This window comes from Alligator mississippiensis, chromosome 2 (assembly GCF_030867095.1).
Source record: "Alligator mississippiensis isolate rAllMis1 chromosome 2, rAllMis1, whole genome shotgun sequence".
Taxonomy (NCBI): Eukaryota; Metazoa; Chordata; order Crocodylia; family Alligatoridae; genus Alligator; species Alligator mississippiensis.
In genome coordinates this window covers 299,801,366-299,821,764 of record NC_081825.1, presented here as the reverse complement: position 1 = coordinate 299,821,764, position 20,399 = coordinate 299,801,366, and the positions used below count along the sequence as shown (strand labels likewise).

The following is a 20,399-nucleotide window of genomic DNA, read 5'->3' as shown; positions in this document are numbered from 1 at the left end:
AACTGCAGCCTGTCACAGCAAACAGAATCACAGTTTTCCTTCACCAAAAGGCACCTCTGGAAACAGTTACAGACACACAAAAAAGAGGGTTCTGCACAGCTTGAGTTTTAGCTTTGACTCCCTTGTTGACCAGGAATCACACCCTGTCTGCAACTCTGACCAGCAGAGACATCTAGTGACTGAACAACAGATGGCAAGCAAACATATTACAGCTCCCAATTGAACTGCTGGACATAAATCAGGCACACAGCACATCACTACAATTCTTACAGATTAAAAAGATCCTCTTGTTTCTTTCTGCAAAGACTTGAATAGTAAATACAATCAGTGTCATGTCTTCATTTCCAGTATTTTCACTTCACCTGCCCCCCATGATATCTATCTAACGATCGATCGATCAATAGATAGATAGATAGATAGATATCAGTAGTCTTCCTCCCAGGTGTGATAGTTTGCCTTTATATCTATCTATCTATCTATCCATCTATCTATCTACATAAAGGTAAACTCACTTATCTACTTATTTTTTAATTTGGAGAGGGCTTTTACTAGGATAGAAATAAAATCTTAAACTGACAAAAAAAACCCTAATGTGACCTCTGGAGACAATTTATTTTCCCCTAATACTGAGCCGCCATAGTTCTCAACCCCTTAAACAGACGTTCAAAATTTGTTTGATATAATTTTTTCCGGTTCAAATAAGGCACAATGCAACCTTCAAATTCACTATTGCCTATTTTCTCTTTCGTGTCCATAAATATTCCTGTGGCTAAGGCACTGGCAAGTAAACCAATCATTCTGACCTGCTGCATGTCTAACATTTCTTCTTTAATAACTCCATGAGCATGGCAGGCTCTTCCTATTAACTACATTACATCATCATTATCAAAGACGAAAGGAAATTAATTTTGTTTTCCAAGGGCTTGGCAATAAGTCGGTTCTTTACTTCATCAGACATCTGCTGTTTTTCTACGTAGGTCATTTGTGAAGCAGAGTTTTCCTTATGACTTGATTCTCATAACAGTTTATCATGCAACACTGTTTACCAAGGAGAGAACAGAGCAGGCGAGGATTTCTCGTTCGCCCTGTGAAAGTGTAAAGCTAACTTAAAGCCGATATTATCGTCTGGATTTCAATTTCAAATAGTTTTCTGATTTAAAATAAAAACTCACCAAAGACTGTCAAGCAAAAATAACCTCTCGTGGTCTTTGCCTGAAATTTATTACCAGTGCTGCAGTACTTTGTTTTAACAGATGGGACTTTATCAGCAAATTATGTGGGCAGTTCACCAACTTCCCTCAGGAATGGAGGAGTGCTTGTATTTACTTGGGCTCTTATCTGTGCACTTAAAGTCATATTCTAACCACAGCATTCTAGGGATTTTATTTTCATTTATTGATACAAAGGATAAAATACAGAGTATCTTCTGTTCTGAAGCACACTGGGTCCCTATCATTAGTCTTCCTCCCGGGTGTGATAGATAGGCAGCTGCCGTCATACATTTCACATTAGAAAACCCCTTTTCTTAGGTTGAATGCACTTGGTAACTTGGTTTCATATTCACTCTAAAACTCCATTAAGGCAGCCTTAAAAAAAAAAGAGCATTTAAAATACTTTTCAGAATATTTATTTTGCCGAATAATTTGTTGTGGCTTTATTTGGGTCCGTGTCACCCCCCCCCCCAAATGTATTAGCCGCACTGTGTTGCAACCAGTAAAGAGCATTCCAGAAGAAAGAGAGTTTTGCTGATGGCAAAAGACTCCAAGTACAATAACGGGACTGTTCGGGACTGGGGAGAAGGAGGGCATGTGTAAGCCCCTAAAACATAGTGCCCCCAAATCTGTCCCCCACTACAGCCCTTTGTGCCACTTAACAGAACAAAACCCACAGAATTTCTCAGGCCTCCACCACAATGGTAGGGGCACTATATCCCCCTCCAGGCCACTCCCCAGCAGAGTGGCATGACGGGAATATGAGGAAAGAAGGAGGCATGGTTACAGTGCTCTGTCTATTCTAGAGCACAGAGCAGACCAAGATGGCCGGGGAAGGGAATCACAACTTACATCACCCTGGGCCTGCTCTCTGTTGCACCAGGGGCTCACCAAACAGGACCCTAGCCATGGGCAGATCTAGGAATTTGAAAAGAGGGGTGCAGAGAGAGAGGTGCATCATCACATATAACACAACACATCTTTTTCTCTAGTTAAAAAGAAAGGAGAAGTTTTTCTAATCTGCCAGGGGCCTGGAGCTGCATTGTTTAATTTAAGATTGAAGCAAAAACAAATATCACTTCATTGGAATGAGTTGAAAGCAATCTGCAGAGCTGTGAAATAGGAGTTTCATTACCAGGAGCAGTTAACAGACAGCCAAACTGCAGAAGAAAGGTTAGCTTGATAGGTGGAACATCAAAACCATTAAAAAGAAGAGAGGGTTATTAACACCTGGAATGAAGAGTTTAGAAGGGAGCAGGTAGATGACAATGAGCCATGAAGTCAACTGAGTCCCTCAGCACTGCCTGACTAGAAATGCTCCTGCCACTGCCAAGCAGTTCATTTTAACCTTTGTGTGGAGCAGGAATCAAAGGCTAGGGACAGACATTCACAAAAACTGAGTCAGAATTGATTCAATCTTTGCAGGTTAGTCTAACCAGGCTAGGCTGAACTGGTTTGTAACTGCACAGGCAACCCAGACATGCAGGCACATGCCTGCAGAGGCTCAGGCTAGAAGCTGGGGGGTTCTAGAGCAGCCCTCCCTTCCCTTCTACAGTGCTGAGCTGAGGGGATACATGGCCAGGCCCCAGCAGGATGCTCCGATTAGGCAGGGGTTCTCCCCTCCCCCCCGCGCACTCCTGACCATTGGTAACACAGTGTTTATCCCCCGCTAATTCAGTATTTATCACCCCATTAAGAAAACAGAGGGACGTTACCAGCTACCTGTTGATTCTCCCTTTGTCCCGTCTGCCACAGCAGGGACTGTAGCCAGCATGTGGTCTGCTAGCTAATGCTGAGAGGTGTCTGTGTAAGGCAGAGGGGACGGTGGGGGAAGCAGGGGGAAGCCACACAGATGCCTGCAGTCTCTGCCAAGCTCCAGCCAGGGAGCAGAGGAGAGGGGTCAGCCCTGCTGTGGAGCAGAGAGCCCAGCCCAGCCCAGAGAGCATGCTGGGATGCTGGGGGACTCTGATTTAACTTAAATGAGAAAGGGGTCTGGGACAGACATTGCATAAACCGGTTTGACCCAAATCAGTTAAGTCTGATACTACATTTAACCAGGTTTATCTCAAACTGGTTTCAGCCATTTTCAGACCGGTTTATGTGCACTGAACATCTGTCCTGGTACAGGTTTGAACCATTTTCTGATCACTTAAACCAGTTTATGTCTAATGTCTGTCTCTAGCCAAAGTGGGGTGGCAACTGCACCAGTGCAGCCCCCTGGATCCACCCCTGCCCCCAGCAGATTAATTTGAGGGAGCACAACAATGGTAAAGAAAAACCTTTGCCCACCCCCTGCCTGGGTTACACAAGAATCAGGCCTGAGGTCTGCAATGTAATGCCAAGGTATACAGGAAGCAAGAGGAGAAGGAAACAATGCAAGCAGTAAATCTAGGAGAGAAAAAAAACAGGTGCTGATAAGCACAGAGTGGCACTGTTAAGTGCAGGCAGAGTATGTCTCCTTTGCAAGGCATGATATTTTAGTCTAACCTCTAATCAGGATCTAAATATATCAGAATTTATTTGTGCTGTGCATTGCACTCTCGGACAATACACTTATGTTTCACATTAACTAGATAAGTATGTCGCCCATATCCAGCAAGTCTCAGTGCAGCACCGAACCCTGAAATATGGATTCAACGCACATCTATTTTAAATGTTTCCTAATGAAATATTCTTTAACTACAAAGGCTGCAATAACATGGAGGATAATGGATAATTTGTATAAAAGGGCAAAGAAAAGTACACAAGAAAACCAGGTCAAATGTTTGCTTCAATGGACAGCTATTTTTCTAGCATTTCTGTTCTGAATTAATGGCAGCAGTCTAAAAACTAAACTAGGCGTTTATTTAAAATGGCTTTGTAAGATGTATTTTATTTTTGAAGGTCTGTTGTACGATCCAGTGTGGTAGCACAGGACCTGCGCTGAGCTCAGTATAAGCCAACCCTTGCAACCATACAGACATCACGGGGGCTTGACTTCTTACTCACGAGGAGCATTTCACATCCACTCCTATATTTATGTGAGATTGTTTCGTTCATCTCATTAAGGATGGTTGTCTCGTTTTTTGCAGACATGCCTACTGAATAGCAATCCAACTAAGTCTCAGGAGTGTATTTTAGACGTTATCAGAAACATAGTTTTCTGTGAAATCTACATTTTAATCTCCACGCTCCTTTTCAGACTTGTGAAGTGAAGGATGCAGCCCCGCTTGTCTTGGTAGGCTCCTCATGTGCCTGTAGATGTGCAGGGAGGCTGCTCCAATGCACTGTACTAATTACCCTGTGTCAGAACAGACTCGATTAATTAAGTCTGCTGCTGGAGTGTGCTAATTAGCATGCCTCCAGCAGCCTCCATGTCTTGTGTATCAGTGTCCCCGCAATGAGCTTTAATTAAAGCGCCCCTGCCGCCATTTTGAAGTGCGGGGACACTGTAGGGTTGTCAACTCTGACTAAAGCAGTTCTGGGAGATTTTTTTTTCCAACGTGACATAATGCAGCATTAAAATGTCCTATTAAAATCTCCCGGATTGCTTTCAATAGTCACCAGGAGATCAATACCGATTCCAGTAGACTCCCGGCCAATCGGGGAGGGCTGGCAACCCTAGGACATTAATACATGAGACGCTGTGGGCACTTTAATTAGAATGGCACTAAGAGCCGCTCTAATTAAAGCACATCCCCCTGTATAAATGCTGTTAGTCAGCAGAAAGAGTCTCCTGGGTTAAGTGCCTACTGTTGAACAATAAAGGTGGCACAGAAACAATCCCCGCTGTCGTTCTGCTGCATGGTAGGACACACTGCAGAGCTGGTAAGCTGCCAGCCCCATTAAGTATCCCTCGTGACTCAGTGGGCCTGTTTCCCAACCACATCCCAACGAACAGTTAAACCTCAGGTGAGAGACCTGTGGCTAACCTTTTCCACCAGTGAGCAGGATCTGATGTGATAGACATTTCCCCTTGTCTTCTTCCTTCCTGTGATAGTTACATAAAGAAACCTAACCTATATGCTACAATATGCTGGAGTTTAGCATCATGTTTGTGCACGATGCTAAACCCCAGTCATGGGAGGTACCTAAATGGATTAGATTTGTGGAGTCAAGTCCGCAGACTCTGTCTTTAGTCGCATGGGGTGGTAGGGCCTGATCCAAAGCCCATTTACATCTGCAGGGGTCTTTCCATTGACTTACATGGGGACTGGATCCTATTCGACCTGTTAGACATCACTATGTCTCAATGTGATCCCAGTCCACCTTGCTCGCGTTCTGGAAAAACCCTTAATGCATCTACTTTTGTAACAGGTCATCATCTTGCCTTAAAACTGAGTCATAAGAAATGGTAAGGAGGAGGGGGAACACGCAAGCTTTATAGACTTGAGTGCAATAGTACAGAATCACACTTAGATGCCTAAGTACCGCTTAGATACCTAACAGGTAGGATCAGATCCAGCCCAGAGTGAGTAGCTCCTGAATCCCTGAGTCGGCTCTCTCACTTCCCTGAAGCTCCTCATGACACAAACTACTAGTAAACATATCAGAGACCAGTCCTAGGCAAATAATTTAACGATTATATCCTGAGTAGTAAAGCTGGGATCCTTTAAACCCAGATGACTTCCTGCCCCTGGGGCAGGGGACTGGACTCAATGATCTTCCGGGGTCCCTTCCAGCCTGAATGTCTATGAAATCTATGCAAACACGCTGCCCAAAAAGGTAAGAGACTTTATAAAGCAACCTGACAGATGGGTTCAAGGTGGGCTTGGACCAAACAATTCGGATCCGACTTTCAAACACTCAAGATTTTGGGGAAGGGAGTTTGGTTCGCTCAGTACTTTAGGACGCACCTCTATAAGAAGAGGGATCGTTTTGAAGCAGTAAGTAATTGCCAGGGCTACAAGAGCAGTTAAGTAAATGCTGAGCTATTTTAGCTGAAAGGTGCATTCAAAATCTGATCTGTAAAGGTTGTGAAATGTGGATTTTAAATATGGATTCCAAACCTCTGCCCACCAAAGCGCCGGGTGTGTCCAGACTCACTGTGGACCTATGGCTGTAGGAGATCAGGTTCTCAAAGATACTTTTAATTTGCAGATGTGACAGTTAAAAAAAAAAATCCTGGGTACAATAAACTATTTGACTTGGGGAAAAAGTTGAGCTATAAACTGAAACTAAAGTATCTCGACTTGGGAGTGTCCCAGCTGCAGAAAACTCTTAATTTTAAAACACTGTGATTGATCCCCAATCTCTTCAAATTACACTGCAGTAAGGACTGTGTGCCCTTCAGAAACCAGGCTATGCTTCAATTACTTCATCCGCGTATAAATTTCATAGTTATTTGAAACATATGCAAAATGCAGATACCAATGTACTCTAAAACTGATTAAATATCTACCTCATTAAAGTATAAAACCTACAGCATAAGAGGCCCTACTAAAGGGCTCACTTTGCATTAAAAATGCTACATCTTGCCAATGAAATACCATTCTGGACTGACCCGGTTTAGTGGTGCAATATCTACATTAGAACAGCTAGTCTCCACCGCCATCGTTGCCAGTTAAGGGTCGGATCCTGCTTCCATTGAAAGAGTAGATGCAAATCGACTCTCGGGACCAGACGCCTGCTCACCTACTCGAGACAAACAGGCAGGATTTGGCCTCAGGTGAAAGTTTGCATTAAGGCCTCACCTGGTGAGCCAGTATTTTTTGAAAACCACATCTGGATCGTGATATTACAGAACCTTTTCTGAATTCAGAAATGACTTGAATAGAAATGTGAAACTTGACAGGCCATTACTCCATTCTGGGGACTATTGCTTTCCAGACAAATATTCTGAATATTTAATACTGAGGTTTAGAAAAGCCCTGTGCCATTTCCCACGGGGATTTGCAGCCTCTTGGCCGGTTGTGTCTCTGCACTCTGATGCCGAGATCACATACAGTATTTATGCCATTCACCACTGTGGCCGCACTGCACCAGGACAGATTTGCAGAGCGGAGGAGGATTTCAGCATGCTGTTCCAAGATAGGGGTTATGGGGTTTTTTCCTTTCCTATTTTAGCCACTGAGAAACAAAAGGAAATGAATCCAAAGCAACTGTGCTAAACCAACATTCAAGAGTCCATATAAATCCACAGAAACGGGACAGCTCCACATTGCTCTTGCTCTGATGAGTGCCAGAAAGGCATAACTCAGCCCTTAGGCCTTGACTCAGCGAGGAACCTGAGCGTGTTCTTTGTCAATGGCACTATTCACGGGCACACGCTTAAGTCCACCCCCACCAACTTAAACGTGTGCTTCATGTTAAACACGTATACAATCGCATTGCTTCAGTGGGAGTAACTGCATCAGTAAAGGCATAATCTTACATACGTTGCCAAACAGGAGCACTTTGCTGAATGACAAGCATGAGACTTCATTCAGCTCCCCTTGGAGTAGCACGTGGGACCTGCCGTATTTTTTAGACGGGGTGATTAAATACTAAATAATATTTAAGGGATTCACTGTAAACAAAATCTCCAAGAATTAAAACCCTCCAACCCACAGACACACTCATCGGGACCTGCACGCTGGTGTCTGCAGTCTTTTCTGAGTGTGCAGGCAGCTGGCGGGCACGATGCAAAGGAGCCCCTTCGGAAGAGGTTTTTCAGCCCCAGCACTGCATTTGTGTGATGAAATGCTTCTGTGAACTCTGTCAGCAATTTGCACCCCGACAAACCAGCCCCTCTAAGCTCACTGAAAATGCTCCTTTGGAGCGAAGGCTGAAACCTGGGCTCCAAAGCGCAGAAGTAATTTATGCCATGATTTTATTTATTTGAAAGCTTTCAGGCACACACACCCTTCATCAGGCATAGGAGAGAGCAGAAATTGTAAAAGCTCTCCTAGGTGGAAATGAGATGGAAACTTTTTAATGGTAAAACTCTACAGACTCCCCCCAACCATGGGACTGCTCCTTCCAGTCTCAGAGCCTGGCCCCAAGGTGCGTGCCAGTGTCTCTCCAAACCACTCAGAGCTACTTCTGAGCCGTCTCATTGGCCTCGTGGCTGGTCTCTTGTGTGCCAGGTTGACCAAGCCACATTTATTCTGCAAGGCCAGGGACAGAAATGACACATCAACCGGTATAAGTGATCAGAAACCAGTTCAAATCTGCAACACAACAGAAGTTCAGTGCACACAAACCGCTTTCAAAATGGCCAGAACTGGTTTAAGATAAACCTGGATGGATGTAGTATCAGACTGAACTGATTTAGGTTAAATCGGTTTATTGAACTTCTGTCCCAGATCCCCTTCAGATTCAAGTTAATGCCTAGTCCCCCAGCATACCAGGATGCTTTGCACATCCCCCACAACCCCCTCTTGCAGGGTGGGCAGGCCAACCTGGGCCCAAGCTGTCTGCTCCAGCTGAGCAGGGAGGCATGCTCTAGCGCCCCCCAGCTTCTGACCTGGGCTATTACAGGCACATGGCTGCATTTCCAGAATCAGAAGTGGATGTCTGTTTACTTGCTTATTGGTTGAATATACACAGCTTAGACCAGGGGTGGGCAATTATTTCAGAAGGAGGGCCACTTACTGAGTTTTGGCAAGCCATCGAGGGCCACATGACAGGCAGCCAGTGGTAGATAAATATTAATTTTCTAAATTGTTTTAGGTGCCCCACGAGCCAGATAGAATGGCCTGGCAGGCTGCATCTGGCCCGTGGGCCACATTTTGCCCACCTCTGCCTTAGACTAACCTGCAAAGATTCAATTGATTCAGCCTCAGACTTTTTTACTGTCTGTACTTAGCCCAAATGTCCAATTCAAGAGAGAGGCTGTACAGACATGGTCTAAAAAGCCTCTGCTGAAGATGTGTGAACTGAAAATTTTCAGACTTATAACCTGGCCAACTCTGGACCATTTTTCACAGGAATGGCAAAAGCACATCCTTGCCACCCCAGCAACTTCCCCCTGCCATACTTCAAATTCCTGCTCCAAAACATATTGAACCTGGAGCTTTTCAACAACATGGTTGTACAAAATATTTTTCTAACAGGAAGAAAACAGTAGATTTTTTTCCTTAATGTTGTTATCAGAAGTGATTGAACTGTTTTAGCAGAAATTGTCCAAAAATAATTCAACCTGAGCCAAATACCCAGCAGGCAAAATTTCAGCTCAAATGGGTAAGCTTTGGTGAAGTTATAAGCAGCTGAAAATAATATAATGGGAAGTGCCAAAAAATCTTAACTATTGATGGGGCTACCAGATCTGCCAATAATTATAAACTAGAATCTTTGTCTAGTCTGTAAATATCTCCTATATGTTTTAGGAATATTCAGAGCTATTTTAGCCACTGAAAAACAAAAGGAAATGAATGCAAAGCACCTGTGCTAAACCATGCATGTCATTCAAAGCTTAGATGAGATTCAAAGTGTTAATCTAATAATTAGTATCACACAAAGTAGCACTGCTACCATCAACAGCAAAGACTCCAAAAACACAGGTATATGCATTTTAAAAAAATAATTCTGCACTGAGCCCCAATTCTGTCCCCGTTGACATCAGTGAGATAAACAGAAATATCCTGATGTATAATGGATGCAACAAAGACACGAATCAGGCCTCTGATTTTATCTCCTTAACCCCACCTGGCAATACCTAGCACACTGAATAATCTTGGCCCAGTTGGTAAGAATTTGAATAATCCCATGAAAGTCAGTGACCACTTATACCATCTCCCATTATGACCAAATGCCTTCAATCTGAAAGTCACATGCAGCGGTTTGAAGTCTCATGCCTCAGAGCACACCACATCACTCGCCGAGATGCATGTTCTGGAGCACAGGAAAATCAAGCCAGTTGTACCAGTCTGTTGGGACCTGCACTACTGCTAAATAAGTTTCCAGGTGACATTCAAGACACTGGTTTTTGCCAGGAAGTCCTACGAACTTTGATGTGCTTGAAAGACTCCCTTTCTCACTGTGCTATACCGCCACAGCTGAGATCACCAGAGGACCTTTAGTGGAAAAATCCATGCTATCTATATGGCAGAATGGCCTGGCAGTAATGGACTGGCAATCTTGAATAAGGTCTATCATTTTATACACCTATGTAGTGTGGCTAGCACCTCCTCTGAACTAAGAATAATTTGGGCGCTTGATAAAAAAAGAATCAAATTGCTTTCCATGGAAATATGGCCCTGTTCGGAGAGGCAGCTGCTGGAGCATGGACCTGAGAGACCCGATTGATTTTGCATTTATCAACCCAGTTTCTGTTCTCCTTACAATAAGAAATGACTTGCTTTGAAAGCACGGTCCCATTGAAATCAGTGGGCCCATACTGTGAGTGGACTGTGCAAGCAAAGCTGTTTGCTCATTCAGGCATTTACAGAAGAAGACAAGCCATAGATGAAGGCTAGAGAAGAAAAAGTCTAAGGCTGCTTGCAGCATCCATACCACAAGGCATTCACATAAGGGCCAAACCCATCTGTAACAGGGGGCCTTCTCCAGGGCTGATTTACCTTTCGCCTGCCCACCTGTTCTGGGCCAACCACCCACCTTCTCACCTGCCACACCTTGATGTTAATGAATGAATTAATTATCTTAATAAGCGGAGGCTGCCCGTTTCTTGCCCTGACGCCAGGGGGCGCTAACTCCGTACCTCCCCTACACCGCAGCCCATGCCTCGCAAATGGCATCCTCTGTTGTCAACATCACCAGCCTCACTCTGGGCCCCAGAATCCTACTATTTGAACTCCACCTGGATCCCTCCATTCAGGTGGCCTACTCTGCCTTCATTCTAGGCTGCATAACTCAGCTCCCTGAGCTGCTTCTGCCTTATGGGTGTGGTCCCCCTGGGACCTTTCACTCTACTGACCCTGGCTTCACCTCCACCCCAGGCCCTCAGCTCTGGGCATCCCTCGCAGTGGGCGCCTGGCCCTTCAACCCTTCCAGTCCTGGCCCCAGCATTGACCAGTTGGGGGATGTCAAGACAGGTTTCTGAGTCTATGGCCCCACTCTCTCACTGGGGTTCACCTTCTGGACCCTACAAAGGGGTAATCTACCTGGTTGTGGGGGGCTAGGGTTAAGACACCCCAACCCGCCTTTCACCAGAGTGGTAACTGGCCTGACAATTCCTGGGGGGCTCTTGCACCACTGAGAGCCCCACCAGGCCACCCACTCCCAGCAGGGTGCAGTGTTAGGTCATGCCCAGGACCAGGAGCCTCCTGACCATCCCCTACAGCTCCTCCCTTACCTCCAGAGTGTTCCATGAAGCCTCAGAGCCAGGTGATGTTGCTGCACCTCCAGCCAGCAGCAAAATGCCCTGTTTATATAGGCGGCCAGAGCTCTAAAAATGGCCACCGCAATTAAGCACCTGCTGGCTGCTTCACTCCAGGTCTTAAAGTGGCAGCACCAACAGTGCCCTGCTACACCATCCCAGCTTATTTTCATCAATAAGTCATTATTACATTAATTCCTGAAATACCTGCTACTCTAGCCCCATCTCTACCCATGGCTCCCTGGCTTCCTGCTTGTCTCCAAGCCTGCCAACTACCCATACCTGTAAAAATCATGAGTCAAACATTGGGCTTACAATTATGAGATTTTCACTTTCATTCAAAGGCTGGGTTTTCAGACTTGAGGGCTCTTCTTTTGATGGCTTTCAACAAGGAGAAATGCAAAGTGCTGCACCTAGACAGGAAAAATGTCCAGCCTAGGAAATGACCTGCTGGGTGGCACAGAGGTGGAAAGGGATCTTGGAGTCCTAGTGGACTCCAAGATGAACATGAGCCGGCAGTGTGACGAAGCCATCAGGAAAGCCAATGGCACTTTATCGTGCATCAGCAGATGCATGACGAATAGATCCAAGGAGGTGATACTTCCCCTCTATCGGGCGCTGGTTAGACCGCAGTTGGAGTACTGCGTGCAATTCTGGGCGCCACACGTCAAGAAGGATGCGGATAACCTGGAGAGGGTCCAGAGCAGGGCAACTCATATGGTCAAGGGCCTGCAGACCAAGCCCTACGAGGAGAGACTAGAGAACCTGGACCTTTTCAGCCTCCGCAAGAGAAGGTTGAGAGGCAACCTTGTGGCTGCCTATAAGTTCATCACGGGGGCACAGAAGGGAATTGATGAGTATTTATTCACCAAGGCGCCCCCGGGGGGTTACAAGAAATAATGGCCACAAGCTAGCAGAGAGCAGATTTAGACTGCACATTAGGAAGAACTTCTTCACAGTTCGAGTGGCCAAGGTGTGGAACGGGCTCCCAAGGGAGGTGGTGCTCTCCCCTACCCTGGGGGTCTTCAAGAGGAGGTTAGATGAGTATCTAGCTGGGGTCATCTAGACCCAGCACTCTTTCCTGCTTATGCAGGGGGTCGGACTCGATGATCTATTGAGGTCCCTTCCGACCCTAACATCTATGAATCTATGAATCACAAGGAATAGAAATTTCCTTTTAATTTGAAATGAAAGCTGAGATGGTTAAAAATATCCCATGATTCCCAGGCCATGGATTTTAAGAAAAACATAGACTATCACAGGACTTGTGATACGATCACAGAAGTTGGCAATGCTGTGTCTCCTTTGGTTTCCACTGAGGGCTCCATAGCCTCTTGCCTTTGCAAAGCTTTTATTAAAAAATATTGAAGGCAAGAAAGTCTGATCACAGGGCGGGGTCTTTCCAAGACCTCAGAGCTCTAGTTTCTTGGTGTACTTTCATGTTTCATTTTTTTTGGCCCATGCGCATTTCCTTTCCCATTTTATCACCCTAAATTAATTAAAAAGTTGCCGGAGGTGAACGTGCATCTGATCATGAGCAGGATTCATTTACGCACATGGGAAATGGATAGCAATCAATAAAAATGACACAAATATTAGACCGTTTGAATTGTAAGCCTGTGTGTGGTTTAATGCAAGAATAAAGGGTGCATAGCTGTACTCCACATGCTCCCTGAAGGATGCAAGTGCCCATGTATGGCCCAGCAGCCTGGATGAAAAAAAGTAGGTATTCCTGTAATCAGTTCAACTAGGGAGTCTTGGGATGACAGACATAGTCCAGAGGTAGCAGGACAAGGGCAGTGGGCAGTGCACTGACTCAGGACATCTGTTTGATTATAAAATGTCAAGCATGGTTGTGTGGGGTCGGAGCTATCCTTCCCTGAGCTGGTGAAAAAACAGCACAGATCAAAAAATGCCTTGTAGGGTAGATGTGTACCATCCAAGCCCAAGGCTGTAAGAGTTCACAAATGCTCTGAAGCTTAAACAGTGAGATATCTGCCTTTAGGCCTACCTAGGATAGCCCTGGGCACACCCCTCTCACCCAGGAAGTACGACATGTTGAGGGCTGGTTCTCTAGGAAACAGGTCATCCCTTCGTGCTGATTCTTATTTTGATGCCTTCACATCCTTCTTTCTTGTGTCAATTCACAGTTTTGAGAGAATGGACAAGGCTACATTCAAAATCTTCAGCTGCCAAGAGAAACTAAAGTATCCAAACCTCAATGCCAGACCCAACATCTTCACAATTTGGGGAGGTTCAGATCTGCATCCAATTTATTTGGGTTTGGGCATTTCTCTGTAAGGCCCTCTACCCAGGGATGAATTTCCTTCAGAACGACCAAGCTGGCGCTTGCCTTTCATGACTTCTGAGCGTGCAAAGTATTGTGTCAAAGCTTGGATGCAATAAAACCGCAAAGTGATTGGCAACTATTGTTGTGCCAGTAGAAGGCTAGATGAGCCTTCCAAAAATATGAGGACAAGTCTCTGCACCAAGGTGTTCACATTGTACAGGCAGTCCTCGGACTTATGACACAACTGGTTCCTGAAAACCACGTCTTAAATCAAAATGTAGTAACTCAGAACAATGTTATAAATGGGGGCTTGGTTCTTGAACGAAAGCCCTAGTTTCACCAAAAATAACCCAGAATTTTGAATTTGCTGGACTTTTTGAAGGGTTCTTGCCTGGAGTCGTCTCAGGAGTCCTGGCTGCAGGTTTTTCTGGAGTCTTGTCTGCTTTCTTAAAGAAAGTGTCCAATGAAGTTTGGACAGATGTTCTCCAGAGAGTTGGGCAACACAGTGAACTTGTTCACTGGCATGGCGCTGCATCAGATCAAGCATCGTAAAGTCGAAACTGATGTCAGAAAGTCAAAACAGGGTGTCAGTTTATAAACGTTGTAAGTGCCGTTCATTGTAACTCAAAACGTCTTAAGTTGAGGACTTCCTGTAGATCATGCAAGAGGAACAGAGCTGGGACGTGAGAAAGGCAGCTGAGCAATGTATTTAAGCACCTCGTTAGTTAAATAATTCTTTACAATTTGTAAACTTACAGAGTTATTATCTGTGTTGTGTTAGTCATTGGCCTTCGTGGAGAGGGCTGCAATTCAGAGCCGTAACGGCACCGCTCTTCTCCAAACACATACTTCACGAAACATCATATATAACAAAGATCTCCCTTTTCTGTTTTGTTTTAATGCACTCCATCGCTCCAATTCATTTATTTTTGGTTTATAAAAGCAGTAAGTATAAGAGTCCTCCCTTTCTTCCGGCTTCACAAATTCATCCAGCACTAAGGTCCCGCGCCCATGACCACACACGGGGCAGGGACGGACACTGTGAGGCCCCAGCGCTGAGCTGTGGAAAATTCTCTTTCAGCAGCAGGAACAGCATCTGGCTTCTTGGCATGCTCCACGCAGAGTTGTGCCGGCAGCTCTGAAGTTGCCTCTTTCTGTGTCATATGGTTGGGCTGCTAATGGGGTGTCCCTCCCAGCTCGGCCTCCTCCATGTCGTTTTTCTTCTCTGACTCATCTTTAGCTCCAATAATTCTGTAGGCGTTCAGTCCCTCGGCCGGATGTGCCTGTCCCTCCTTCATGCCCTGCAATGCAGGCAATCAGATGTCCATATTGGGGACCCCTTACAAGTGGGATTCCCCTAACAGGGCTCTGGTCCCAAGCTAAAGCCCAACCCAACCAGGCAGTGGGGCTTCCCCTATGCCTTCATACAGCAGGCCCTCACTCCAGCCAAGCATCACTGCCACCTCATTAACCAGAGGACAGAGGTGCCAAGAAAATGTTGTGACCCGCCCAAGACCTTCAGCATATTACCGCTTTGACATGAGTCAGCTCCTCTTCACGTCATTCCCACAGCTCTCCAAGACACGCATTGGGACACTGCGTGCGAATGCAAGCCACACAGCTTACTAATTCAAACATTTGAGTCCTCTAGTACAGGGGTGCTCAACCCCCGGCCCGTGGGCCAGATCCAGCCTGCAGACCTATGTCATCTGTCCCGTGGGGAACCCCAGGGTCTGAAAATTTGGTGGCAGGGGAGGGGTGGCAGCTAATCGCTGCTCCCCTTTTGCCAAATGTCAAGACAAGTGGACAGATAGCATGGCCCTGTGCATTAATAGAGTGCATGGAGCTGATTTGGGCAGTGCAGGGCTGATCAGGGCAGCATGGGACTGATTGGGGCAACACAGGAATAGGCAGAGGTGGCGTAGAGCCCAATCCATGAACCAGCTCTACTTCACTCATGCAGTCTGTGGGGCCAAAAGTTTGAGCATTACTGCCCCAGTGCATAAAATACCTTACAGGTAGGGATAGATTCACTCAAGCGAGTAGGCTCACTTGTTTGCTTCATGCTACCAAAAGTCAGCACTGGGGGTGTCTACGTGTGAATATTCATGTGACACAACAAATTCCAGCGCAGTTTGCACCAGAGTTTAATGCTCCCAGGCGCAGTATTTACACGTGCCCCAGGACTGCAGCACATTGAGCCAGGGTGGCACAGGGCAGCCTGCCAGCCCAGGGCTGCTCCTGCCCAGCTCAACATGCTGTGGTGGGGTTGGCTGGGGCACGAAGCGGGTACAGCGCCCCAGGCAGCTGCATTGCAGCAAGGTAAATAGCTCCGCTGTACAATGGGACTAGTGTTGGACAGTACTATCCTACCCAGAGTTAATGAGTTTACTCTAGCCTAATAGCACCGCTTGTGTAAATGGTTGACACTTTACTGCAGAGCTAATTAGGCAACTCCACAGTAAGCAGCTTGTGGACATCCACCCACTGAAGGACACTGCATTATGGGTCAGATTCTCAGCTTGGGGAAGGTGTCATAGCTCTTCCGACTTTATCAGAGCTACACTGAATTACTCCTTCTGAGGATTCAGCTGCTCCACTGCAAAGGTTTTTCTTGAAGGTCTCACAGGGCAAAGTCAGTCTTGTACTGCTGCACTTAACCCTGCGGGTGGTTCTCGGTCTTGAACTGAAAGATTGGGTGTATCTGCAGCGGGTGTACAAGGATACCGCACCTTTGAAAGTACACTCCTTCGCACTGTCCTTTTATTTGTCAAACGAATTCTTTCCATGCCACTCTCTCTGTAACCGTCTCCCTAAACGTCATGCAAAAATAACATGGTGAATTCAAACCAACATCCAATAGGCTCAAGTGAAAGGCCCCATCCCAGCAAAGTGCAGGCTTACCTTTGCACTCGTGAGTGACTTTGCTGCAGTCAATGCTGCAGTCATGCCCAAAATGAAACTTTCAGTGTTTCCGAGTGGAAACCATTTTAAAAGTTTTGACTCCAGAAGCACTGCTGGTTTCGAGAAAATTCACTCCCAAGCCAAACCTGATACAAGCTCGGCTGATGGAGCCGAGACAGCATTACCTTTTTGCCCAGGCAGTCCTGTGACCGGACAGGCTCTGATTTAGTGAAAATGAGAGCAGGCCCAGGACTGCTTTACTTATGTCGGCTGAAATGTGTGCAGGTGAGGCTCAGCTGGAGAGTTGCATCCCACTGTCCCCTGCGCCACCACTTCCAAACTGCCCTTCCCTGCCTCTGCAGCGAGATGAATCCTCAGACCCAAAGCTGCCTTTCCGGAGGGCAGGACTAAGCGCTCCGTGTGCAGCGCTACCACCACCAACCCCCACAACATGCACGGTTGTGCTGAGCGTCTATTAGAGAGCTCTAGAGACAAAGACTTTAATTTTTATAGCTTCAATGGTTTTACTCGTTTGATGTCCAGCTCGTATTTTCAAGCTGCATCGTTCCCATTGAGCTTCATGAGAGTCATGCAGATAAACCCCGTGCAATCCCTGGAAAAGATAGCCTGAGAGTATTTCTAGTGCGTCCACGCCAAGCAGAGCGGGAGGAGTTTATAAAAATCTGACACACAAATTTCTAAATCAACCGTCCGTGTCGAATGCTGGTTTTTCTGCAACGTTAGCTTGAAACGCCGATTAACCAAACTAATCAAAGCACGGGGAAGTAGAGCGGGGAAACCAAATGGGAGAAAAAGATCCGCAAAATTAAACAGCTATTTCTTTCACATGTGAAATTCGGTATAAAATCCTTCCCTATAAATAGTTGTCAATAAACACAACTGCTGCAAATGTATTTGGTAAATGTTGAGGTCAAAGGCCTTAACTGTTTATTGCCTTGTAAACTCAAAGGCAAGTAAATTTATTGCTTGAATGAGTTTCAGAGTATTGGCCATCATAAAAGTTTCTGCAGGCCGGGTACAAAATACCCTGTCAGCTCACGCTGCAGCTATTCCACACGTAGCACGGAGGCCACCATTTGTATCATAATTCAAACGGGTATCCGAAAGCATATTGTTTGCCAAGCCGAATGCATGCTGCCATGAATTAGTGCTGAACTGTCATTGCTGCTAGAACTTAGGCTGTGAACGATAAATTGTCGCTGCTTTTAAAAGCACTGTTGTAACGCAAGGCGAGGGAGATGGACTGAGGCTGCTCCCAGAGAGAACCAGGTTTGCTTTCTAAATTGGTGCCATTTATTATCTGCATTATGGTAGTACCCAGCTGTGCCTGAGACTGCAGCACAGAGGAAGGGTGAATCCCTTCCCAGAGCGCTGGCAATCTAAATAAAAGAAGTCAGACAACGGATAGGGAAAGGAAGCATTATTATCCCCATTTTACTGCTAGGAAAGTGCATCTTGTTTGCCCAAGGTCACACAGGCAGTACATGGCAGAATGGAGCTGAATGCAGGTGTCCTGAGTCACGGTCCCTCGCTTGAACCACAAGAGTATTTTTGTGCTTAAATTCAAAAAAGTCCAAATACAACTACGGCGCAATATCTCAGCGATCATATACCTCTTGTTGCAATGCTACCGTTGAAGGCTCTGTTCAGATCTGCTATCCATGGCTTTAACTGCAAGTCTAAGAGACTGTGGACATGAACAGCTTTGAGAGCCAATAAAGACCCAATCAGGAAAGCACATAAGCATTGATGTAAGTGCTCTCCGAAAAAGGGATATACTTAAGAAACGTCACTCTAATACATGAATATAGGGATGTCATTTTAATGTAATCCAATTCTAATTCCATTTAGGTGCATTTCCAGAGCTGCACATTTTCCATGTTCTTATTGCTCAAGTGCCCCCAAGTGTCATTTGGCTGTAAGTGGATAGAATTAATACAAGAAATAATATATTACTTTATACAATGCTAAAATGTAATAGCAATGGCTAAAGGGAAAATACTAAGCTCAAATGAATACAGATTAGAGTTAATTGTGATGCCTACTCTGGCTCGCATTCAAACTATCATTCATTTAGATTGTAAACTCCTTGCGACAGGCGTTGTCTGTCTTCTCTTTCATACTGTTTAGTGGCGAACACGCTGCCCGTGCCCAACAAATACCAAACAACATGTGCTGGGATCATTTGAGTTTTTGTTCCATCCCAGTTGCATGCTCAAAAGGGAGCTGTCCGGCTGCAGGCGATGGGAGATGCTGATTTCCAAGGGGGCTGCCGCCTGGCTTTCCTTTTTTGAGCCCACTGCTCAGGGGGTGAAAGTCTTTGCAGACACAGCTGCTTGCAAATTGCTCGGACACTGAATGGTACCTGGTGGCACCTGCACAGCAGGAAGCCAAACGTCTAAAGGACATCAACTGAGAACACAAAAAAGAAAATGCCAGTCTTTAGAAACCTAGCTGCACAAATTAACCCGGGCAGGTAAATCGATGGTCTACATTCAAATGAACATGCAGCAACATGTGGGTTTGTGCTACTTCCTGGATAACTTTGGCCTCTCAAACCAAAGAATTGATTCCAGTGAGACGTAAGTATAGGTTCTTGCTTTTTATCTTCACCAGATCTTACCTTTCTCCAACACTGTCCCAGTTACACTCCCCTCAAACTACTAGCACTCAGAAACTGCAAAGGGTAAGTAGCAGACCATAACACTGACCTGAATAAATTTGAGTTTCTTCTTACTCTACATCTATGCCTTCGCCATCTGTCAGGTTTACAAAACACTGGTTAAATAAATGTTACTGTACAAGGTGGTGGCGTGGAAACCTTGCACTTGTGTTGGCTTTATAAATACATAATTAGATATAAATATGTAACTGCATCATTAAATCAAGTCATAAATGATGCATTGCAGTGTAATTGCAATGTATTTATACATAATGTATACCAAACAGAAAATGTAATGGAGGCTTCATTAAACATCAGATCCAGTTCAAGGTGATTTTCAAACCCTGCCGTTAACTGGTGCCACACCGGCGAAAGGCCCATCTCTCCCTTTGTGGCCAGGCTGTCCAGGACAGCTGCATTTCTCAGGAGCAACAGAGTTGTCCACGGGAAGAGCGCGGCACAGGAAAGCTGGAGGTGCAGTTTTCTTGGTGTCAAGCATGCAGTGATCAAACCTCCGTCCTGAGATCAGACCGTCCTCACGCATTCATCGGTTTTAAAGGGCTGAGACGGTTATTCTGACCATTACACCAGATATGCTAGCATCAAACCCAGCAGCTCATATTTGCATGACGGCCTATCTTATGGTCATGCGATCTTAAAGAGTCTTTCACACCCCTTGATGAGATGTTCCAGAGGTTTAACGCTGCATGGACTGTTTTCACATGCCCATCTCCTGACGGTTTACCGTAACAAATAACATTTTGATATCTATCAGAACAAGCTGCCTTAGTTATCAGGAACACAAGACCGATCTCCACCTTTACTTTCTCTCAGCAACATAAGAAATGAAGGCGTGCATGCAATAGAAAACAAAAAGAGGGACTTCTGGCAATAAAGCATCCATTTGGTTGCCTTGGATGTCCTTTACAGCCCTGCACAAATAACTGTCACCCTACTGAAGGGCTCACTATGCATACGCTCAGGACATGGTGACAAATGCAAAATTAGTCCTTGGACAAGGTTCTTTGGATAAATCTGATATTTTTTATTAGATCGACTCAAATCGTTGGAAAA

The 20,399-nt window shown here is 45.5% G+C and overlaps 1 long non-coding RNA gene across 1 annotated transcript; it reads right to left on the bottom strand.

The window, feature by feature from the left end:
* Nucleotides 1-1,434: 1,434 nt before the first annotated feature.
* On the bottom strand, nucleotides 1,435-11,465 carry LOC132248448 (uncharacterized). Its single transcript, XR_009459641.1, has 3 exons — nucleotides 11,425-11,465; nucleotides 2,064-2,129; nucleotides 1,435-1,586 (listed from the first exon to the last, which is right to left on the bottom strand). It is a non-coding gene; the product is annotated as an uncharacterized LOC132248448 (long non-coding RNA).
* Nucleotides 11,466-20,399: the final 8,934 nt, after the last annotated feature.